Here is a 9,569-nt window from a genome sequence, read left to right on the forward strand (position 1 = left end):
CTGCCGCGTGGTCTCATGGCCTGATGAACGGGGTAATAATTGTAAAGCGCTTTGAGATCATTGATACGATGGAAAGCGCTATATAAGCACAATTATTATAAAAAAATCTCAACCGGCAGCGCACATACAGTTCCTGATTGGCCGACACAGTTCCCAACCAGTGCATGACTAGCGCATGGAAAACTTGATCAGCGGCATTCCGAATATCCGATTGAATCCAAAGCTCGATTAATCGAATACTATATTATTCCACAACGCGCAGCCCTAGCAACAAAGTGATTACAATTTTTCCCGGTAAATTTTCCACGTTCAGGTGAATCATTTCACACAAATAGAAGGTGCACAAAACATATGAGTCATACGAGTACACTTAACATTCAGTAATTTGTATCCATACACAAAGTGCACTTAGAGAGAGCATGTACAGCACATTGCGTAGCATATTGTGAGTGTTCATAAACATACAACTCAAACTGTACGGTTGACATACATGCAATGTAGTCAAGTGGAAAAGAGAAGGGGCGGGTCCTGAATAGGAAAATGGTGGGGGGGGGGGGACAGACCACACAAAAGAATAGGAGAGGTGAAGTTGGCAAAAAGCCAAAATGCAAAATGAAAGTTTACACAGATTCGTTCTGTCTTGATAACCTGTGCCCTTTTTTTTTTTTAAGAAAAATGAAAGGAAAAGTAAAAGTTCTTATGCACCCTGTACTAGAGGTGGGCTTTCAGGTCGTACTATTATGCAACAAGATTTGTTTTTATAGTTTTCTGTTTTAGTTTAGATCTGTTTTGTAAGAGATGGGAAGTTACATATGGGATTGTAGAAATGTATTCTTGGTTAATTTTTTTTCCAAAGTTTTGGAAAAAAAGAAGGAAAATTGTTAGCTAAAATGAGCAATACAGTTCAAATTACTTTAGAAGGTTATCATTAATATGTTTGCTTTGTTACAGAGGTTTTTTTGTGTGTTTTTCACGTTCTGAGAAAGGAATAGATTTCCTTGAAGATTTTTTTTTTCCTTTGGGAAAACTGCTTATTTTAAAGGTACATGTAATATGCAACATTTGCAAACACCAAAAAACTAAAACCAAATTATTATGAAATGCCTTACTTGACTCTATGTGAATAATAGTCTCAAAGCATCCTGTGAAATCGTGGCACTTGGTGTGCTGTCATTTTCAAGAAAAGTGGAATTTTTGTATCAATTTCCAACGATGGTTAGAAATTAGTTAGACCAGATTTAGTAAGTCCACATTTTGTTTGCAATCGGTTGCACAACCATGAACGGGTGCCAACCAGCTAGTCTGGTTCCCCGACCTGACAATTCTCTGACGTCTGTAAATTACTCTGTTTTGTCTGAAGTAGGGTCAGGGAACTAGACTACAAGAACAGCATTTTTTTCTGGTTTTTTTCCAGCATCCATGTACACAAAACTTAACAAAAAAAACAGGTCAGTGAAACAATATTTGCTATAAAATACTAACCCGCATATCCATCCATTTCTGAAAATTACAGCAAAAGCAAATGTTGTGTATTACCGTTAATTCAGAGCAAGCAGCCAAATAAAGTAAAGATCTTTTCCCTAGCGTACAATGTACAGTTAATGTGTAATGGTAATATTAAGTATTACAGACATGTACACGTACATGTACATGTACATGATGTACCATGCCAACATTGCTACAGAAAAATTGCCCCCCAATATAAATATGAATTATGTCTTTTCAGGTTGATTTTAACGAACAAAATATTTTAAATAATAGTATTTATGATTATCATGTCTTTGGCGCATAATTGGGTACAATTATTTAATTTTACAAAAGAAGATCAGTAAAAATGTAGTGTTTAGATTAGCTAGCAATGTAAATTGTGTAATAATATCTTCAAGGAGTATTAAGATTATAACATAGATTGTAAAATACAAGGTACAGCTTGTAGGAATTTCTGATTTTTAGTATGCAACTGAATGAGTGTAGTAAGTACAGGTTTATAAGTTCCGTTTAAAAGATGTTATAATTAATTTTGTAGTTATGTTGAGGCAGTTCTAAAAACAAGGGGGATCAAGTTTCCAAGGCTGGAATTTGAAGCATTGAAAATGCTAAATTTGACCAACTTTAGATAATGAAGTATGCAAGACACACTGAAGGTACCAAAAACTGGGGGGAAAAAAAACAGGTTGAATGCAGTAATCCAGAATTAGCGATCAAAAGTTTTTTAAAACCTTGCAGTTTTAATAAGTAAACTGAAAAGGGGCTTTGATTTTGTGCACAAATGATCCCGCCCTGTGAAAGCCAGATTATTGCCGGGCCGTATAAAATTCAGTTCATTAACAAAGCCTCAGTGTATTTTTTTCCGCAAGTGAATAACTTTTACATGGAGTACCGAAGTGTACTCACTACCAGAAAGTGTAGTGCAAACGAATGGAGTACACGCGCGTGTTGGCTCTAGGGCTGAATCACGCGCTAATGTCTTTCACACGCATTTTGTGCGCGTGACTTATTCACTTTGGTACTCCATACAGGGTGAGTCAAGAAACCAGGAAACCCAAATCCCCCCCCCCCCTATTTTTATGCAGAAGTTCTGCATGTAGCGGTTTCCAGATCTAGGATACAAAAGCCCAATTTACAAGCTTTCTTTTAGTACAAGAATCATTCAAGTCACTCATGTACTTTTTGAGGTGTGGAATTTTGAACACAAACACAGATTATTCCACAGATCACATTTAAGGTTTGTGATATTTCAGCAAAATAAAACCATGTTGTATCATGAAAACGATATCGAAATAATACCGGGTAGACAAGTAGAAGAAGGCAGGACATTATAAAAGCGCGTTGTTTTAATATTGGAAGCAGAAGGTATTTGAATAAAGGTTATGATGAGTGCCAGGTATCATGGTTATGCGAGAGTGTTCTGATGATGTTTTTGATATGTGAATTGTTTTTGTTTTGCTGAAATATTACTTACCTGCATTGTGAACCGTGGACATTATAAAACTGTGTTTGTGTCTAAAAGTCCATAACATTGAAAAGTACACGAGTGATTTGAACGATCCGTTTATTCAAAGAAAGCTGGCTTTTGTATCCTAGATCTGGAAAGTGCTACATGCAGAACTTTTTTTTAAAATAGGGGGCGCCATTTTGGGTTTCCTTTTTTTTTTTACTCGCCCTGTATTGCTAGGAAAATAGTAATTAAAAAAAAAAAAAAAAATCTGTTTTGGGGGTTGAAACTTGAAATGGCACGGGATTGCATTTTTAACTTGAAACCGCTGTTATATTTCCCTGAAATATGCGTGTGTGTATTATTCAACTGGTGAAATAACAGTCAAAAAAATCAGATTGCCCCAAAATGTAGTGGCTAAAATTCCCCCATAATTGACAGATTATCTTAAATCCGCAGCTTGTTATTGAAATTGCGGACATTTGAGAACTGTCTCTGCCGCCGTCGCATGTGCATGATCCTAGAAATAAACATGTATGTGTATACTTTACATCACTAAACTACTAACCTAGAATATCAACTTACGTTTCTAGATACTATATTCTAGATCACATTTGGAACAGTATTCCGCACTTCTAAATACGCATTCTATCAAATGGGATCGATTTACTTTGTTCAAACACTGTTATATTTTTCATTGTCTTTCAAATTTTCGTTTCTGGTCATTTGACTAAATAAAACAAACATCCCTTTAAAAAAAGGTTCCTTCTCAAACTGAAATCAAGCTGTTTTCAAAACGTGCTTTACACACCTTGAAAAATCCCACTGAAAGAAAAACCTTTCTGAAAAGTCGATGCTTTGTAAACTAAATTAGTTTTCATTGTTTTTTTTATTAATAGAATTTAGTTTGTTTGAAGAAACAGTACTAGGTTAACCATGCCTTAGCTTTATTTATTGATGTACATGTTAAAGTAAGTGCATTTAGATCGTACATTAGATGTAGCAACTTTAGGGTAAAAAAAAAATGGAGATTGACATATCTATGCATTCATAAAAATGTCAAGACTTCAATTACGTCCATGTACATGTATTTTTAAAATTCTTAAATACAATTGGGGGCATCATACGTGAGGTCAATAAACTCCATTTCTGATGAGTGTCATAAGCGTATTTCCCCCGACGAAAGTTTGTAAATGTACGCACAGGGTCAAAGTAATACATGAACCCACTAGTGGTGTGCATTTGTGGGTAGTATGGGAACCGGGTGGCCGATTGTGATAAAACACGGATACCCGTGTACCCGTAAAAGAAACCCAACCCAAAAAGTTGTCTAAAGGGCTTTATAGCTTAAGGCCAAAAGAAAATAGTCTCCAGTTTCTGGTATGGAGCTTGCCCAAAAAGTGGTGCGGCGACGCAGCCTTTTTTTTTTTTTTTTTTTTACCGTTTTTTTTTTTCTTCAAATGTCGGCTGATGACTGCAAATGGTGCCTGACTAAACTTAGTGCAAATATATGGGAGTCCAGAGAGGCCACATCAAGCTTATTCTCGAACGTAACCCCATCTATTAGACACGTTAAACTTGTGCAGCAGCAGGATTCCAGTCAAACCAGTGAGTTTGGCGGTTTTGAGACATCGTCTTTCATTGAAAAAAAAACTTTTTCATTTTGCTGCATGGCTACGGTGACGCACGCGCGTATACCAGAAACAGGAGACTTTTTTTGTTTGGCCTAACGGTGTAAACTGTAACTTTAGCGAGCTTCATCTGTGGCGCTTTAAAATGCACAAAGCCTGGTTTTGCATTTTTGAAAATTCCCCACAAATGGCATTCGAAACCTTTTTATTGACTGAGAAGTTACAAAGCAATTTGTAAAGTTGGTTACGGGTACCCGATCCCATAATCTGGAACCGGTTCCTGACATCAGCGGTCGGGTACTCGGGTGCCCGGTCTGATGCACACCCCTACTACCCACACAAAAACTCAATGAATAATGAGTACTTAATCTAAATTGGGTATCAAGTTGATGGTATTGCAGCAGTGACATGTTTTAGTTTGTTGCGTTTTTTTCGCTGGTTCAAATTCTATGCATTTACCTTTGGAAGGTAATGGACACCATTTGCAAACATTCAAAAATGAATCTGCCAAAATATCATAAAATATCCTATATGATTGTATTAAAGTAACTCATTATATCAGACATCCTGTTAAATTGCTGCACCTTGTACATTGTATGCTGTCATTTTCAAGAGAAAAGAAATTACCATTATTTCCTTGTGATGGTTTGAACCAAACCATCGCGAGAAAAAAAACACCCTTTTTTCAAATTCTGCTCCCACTTGACCGAATTTAGCTTAGTTTGCAATGGTTACATATCCGTGAATTAGAATTCATTTTCCCAAGTGACAAAGTGGGGATCAAACCACAAGAAGGTGCAAGTCAAAACGTATTGATGATCAGTTTTGGACGGGAGTGCTTTCAATGGGAAAATGGTGCCTTTTTTGGTCACTTGATACAAACAGACTCTAGTTTTTGTTTTCAACTCTTTTAAATCTTGTTTTTCATTTTGTATTTCTTGGGGATTGTTTTTTAATACTTTCATAAAAAGATGTTTTCCAAATACTTAAAGTACATTTGATCTCAGCCTGTTAGCCAATTTGATTTTTTTTTTAAGTTGGTAAAATTTGAAAAAATTTACATGTTTGATTTAAACATACATAACTAACTGTATTACAATTTTGTAAACTGTGATATTAAAAACAAATACAAGATTGGTTGCACAAGGTACATAAATGTCGGAATATAACGATAATCTTTTTTTTTTAATTCTTATCTGGTGAATATGAATAAATGTCAGATTTAATGGAAGTCCATTGTAAAAAGGTGACTCATGCTTATATACTAACAAGTCTTGATTGACATATTTATGTATTACTTTGAATACACTGAGGGAGTGTGGCCTATGGTTAGGGCTCTTGACTCATGATCAGAGGGTCAGGGGTTCAAACCCTGCTGTTGGTCATACATTGTGTCCTTGGGCAAGCCACTTTACCCTAACTCTAAAGGGGAGTGTGTGGCTTAGTGGTTAGCGTTCGTGACGTATTGATCTGAGGGTCAGGGGTTCAAATCCTGCTGCTGGCCATACATTGTGTCCTTGGGCAAGCCACTTTACCCTAACTGGTCTCCCTTCACCTAGGATTATAGATGGGTACCGGCATTAGCTTGGGAGTAACCTGGGATGGACTGGCATCCCATCCAGAGATGCAACAAATGTTCTCAGTCGTTTAATGCCTATGAAACCAGAGATGAACACGGCCTGATGGGCTATTGGCTCACGACGGACCTTGCTTGTTAGAATAGACTATACATTTCACAAAAAGTGTTGTAAAAAAATCTTCAGAATTACCTGGATTAATTCTCAGTAAAAACCAGCAAATGGAGGCATCCCATTTCTTAATGCAAATGTTAACATTTGTTGCAGCTTACAACATTTGTTTTTGCTGTAACTTTCAGAAATGGATGGATTTTGGGGTTAGTATTTTATGGCAAATATTGTTAAGATGCTGGGGAACAAAACAAAGAAAAAAATGCTGTTCTTGTAGTCTAGTTCCCTGACCCTACTTCAGACGAAACAGAGCAATTTATTGACGTCAGGGAATTGTCAGGTCAGGGAATCAGACTAGGTGGCTTGCACTCGTTCACAGATGCCTAACCGATTGCAAACAAAATGTGGACTAAATAAAAATTTGGTAAATTGGGGGCAGTCTTTGAAAAAAGACAGTTTTTACTATTTTCCAATGATGGTCGGCCCACCATCATTGGAAATTGATACAAAAAATTCACTTTTCTTGAAACTGACAGCACACCAGGTGCCATGATTTCACAGGATGCTTGAGACTATTATTCACTTACAGTCAAGTAAGGTATTTCATAATAATTTGAAAGGTTTGTTTTTTGATGTTTGCAAATGTTGTATATTTACCTTTAAGAACGTTCAGCAGCTACATGTAGGGAGCGAAATTTTGCATACAACTTTGTCCATATTTGTATCTTGCACTGACTGAAAATGTACGGGGGAAAAAATGCAAAATGCCAAATGCCAGGTTGTAGAAAACTGAATATCATTTCAGATCCACAGTGTCATATTTCTCTCATAACGTAAGCCGAGTATTGAAGAAAATGGCAGCGTTCCCATTAAACCTTAATAACGGGTCCAGAACAAGCAAACCATTCAAAGTGCAAAACAGGCTGCATGTATTCCTGGGGTATCACGTTGCAAGTGCTGAGAGAGACATTCTATGCAGTGCTTGGCCAGAAATTAAAACCGTGTTCAACATCTTCAAAGGGGTGTTCGGAGCTGAAAACGGTCTTCTAGTAAGAGGTTTAGTAGAACGGAGAAGGGTATTGAACAAGCCGTGGAATGCGAGTGGGCAAATTCATAAGCCTACAAGAGTTAGCCAGAGGCACATTTATAAAAAGGGTAATAAGATATTTGTTACATGGCGCAACCGTAAACTTGACCTTAAAATCTAATCTAAAAATGACGATTGTATTTTGTTTAAAAGTACATGAATCCTTTGCATTTATTTTTGCATTTTGGTGGGTTTTTTTTGAAGCAACAAAATTGCTCAAACATGTTGAAGTGTTCAGTGGCTGCTATGCATCTTGAGAAAAACAGACAAATCATACAAAAGGTCTCATAACTGGATTCCATTACAAATACATGTTTGAAAAAGTGTGCCGAGGACACACTTTTTAAAAAACACCTTCAACAATTTTTTTTTTCAATTTCACCATGTTCACAGGGTATTTGGGTACCAGTCCTATATTCACTTTGAGTACAAGGATTTTCTCATTAAATCAGTAGGTGGTTTCAGGATATGTTCCTACACGCCTTTAATCTAAAAAAAATGTTTGAAATCGTTCAGTTATTTAACTTGACTAGTACATAACGTGAAAATCCTTCAAAATATCAGAAGGAAAAAAAAAACCCACAATTAAACAGAATGACAGCTGTGCAACACAAAATTGATTTCAAAAGCCTGTTTTATTTGAGGAACTTTGTCCACTTAAACATACATTTCATTATTAATTGTTTTGAATACAAACTAAAAAATACCTGAAGCTAAAAAAATAAATCCATGCATCTACAGTTACATGCATACCAATATGTGTCATGCATGTATACATCAAGTACATGCATTATCATGCGTCTGCTAACAGATTCAGCAAAATTTCAGAAAGCAGAAAAAAGTCATACTTTGTTTTTTTCTGATCAAAGTCGATAAGAGCGATTTTATTGTCCATTTGTAAGTATTTTTGTTGCTATACCCTGGCAGTTTTTAATTAAGAAATATGAAGAAATCTGTCCCCAAAAACTCCTCATTTGCAAAAAATATTTATATTGCATAGATATAAATAGCACCATTTATTAAAACCATTACCCTCAAAAATGTAATATTCAAATTCCCCAAATGCAAAAGTATATTGCTATAAAGGATAACGTTTACAGGGTGAGCAAAAAAAAATGAAACCCAAATGTCCGGACTAATGTTTTACTGAAGTTCTGCAAGTAGCACTTTCAAAATCTAGGACATGAAAGCCCAATTCAAAAGCTTTCTTTTAGTAGACAGAACCTTAAAACGGTGGTTGTGTTTAAAATTCCGTAACTTGACAAGTACATGAGTGATTTGAATTATTCTTGTGCTACAAGAAAGCTTATGAATGGGGCTTTAATATCCAAGATTTTGAAAGTGCTACATGCAGAACTTCACTAAAACAATGGTCCCAACATTGGGTTCCTTTTTTTTTTTACTCAACCTGTATAGACCAATTTGAGCATTGTACATTCACTGTGCCAACTTTTGTACAAAGCAAGTGCTCCATGACGGATTATCTGAATAGCTGGCACGATGCTTTTGCCAGTGATAGCCTGATTGGAATGGTCTATACGGCCAACTCTGATGTCTGTTAAGATCTTTTGATTTAATACAGTCAGCCATGGGCGAGTTTTTCGGAGGGGGGGGGGGGATCACACATCAGCACTGATTTAGAATCAGTGCCAACACTGATTTAGAATCAGTGCTAACACAGATCATGTTCGGACGAGGACCATGGTTAACAATAGTTTGACTAACTTTACTCAAACGAAGGAGGGTTGAACTGCTCTAGTCAACCATTTGGAGGACCATGGTTAACAATAGTTTGACTAACTTCACTCAAACGAAGGAGGGTTGAACTGCTCTAGTCAACCATGTGGAGGACCATGGTTAACAATAGTTTGACTAACTTTACTCAAACGAAGGAGGGTTGAACTGCTCTAGTCAACCATTTGGAGGACCATGGTTAACAATAGTTTGACTAACTTTACTCAAACGAAGGAGGGTTGAACTGCTCTAGTCAACCATTTGGAGGACCATGGTTAACAATAGTTTGACTAACTTCACTCAAACGAAGGACGGTTGGACTGCTCTAGTCAACCATTTGGAGGACCATGGTTAACAATAGTTTGACTAACTTTACTCAAACGAAGGAGGGTTGAATTACTCTAGTTAACCATTTGGAGGACCATGGTTAACAATAGTTTGACTAACTTCACTCAAATGAAGGAGGGTTGAATTACTCTAGTTAACCATTTGGG

Source organism: Patiria miniata, unplaced genomic scaffold (genome assembly GCF_015706575.1).
Source record: "Patiria miniata isolate m_02_andy unplaced genomic scaffold, ASM1570657v1 HiC_scaffold_9, whole genome shotgun sequence".
NCBI lineage: Eukaryota > Metazoa > Echinodermata > Asteroidea > Valvatida > Asterinidae > Patiria > Patiria miniata.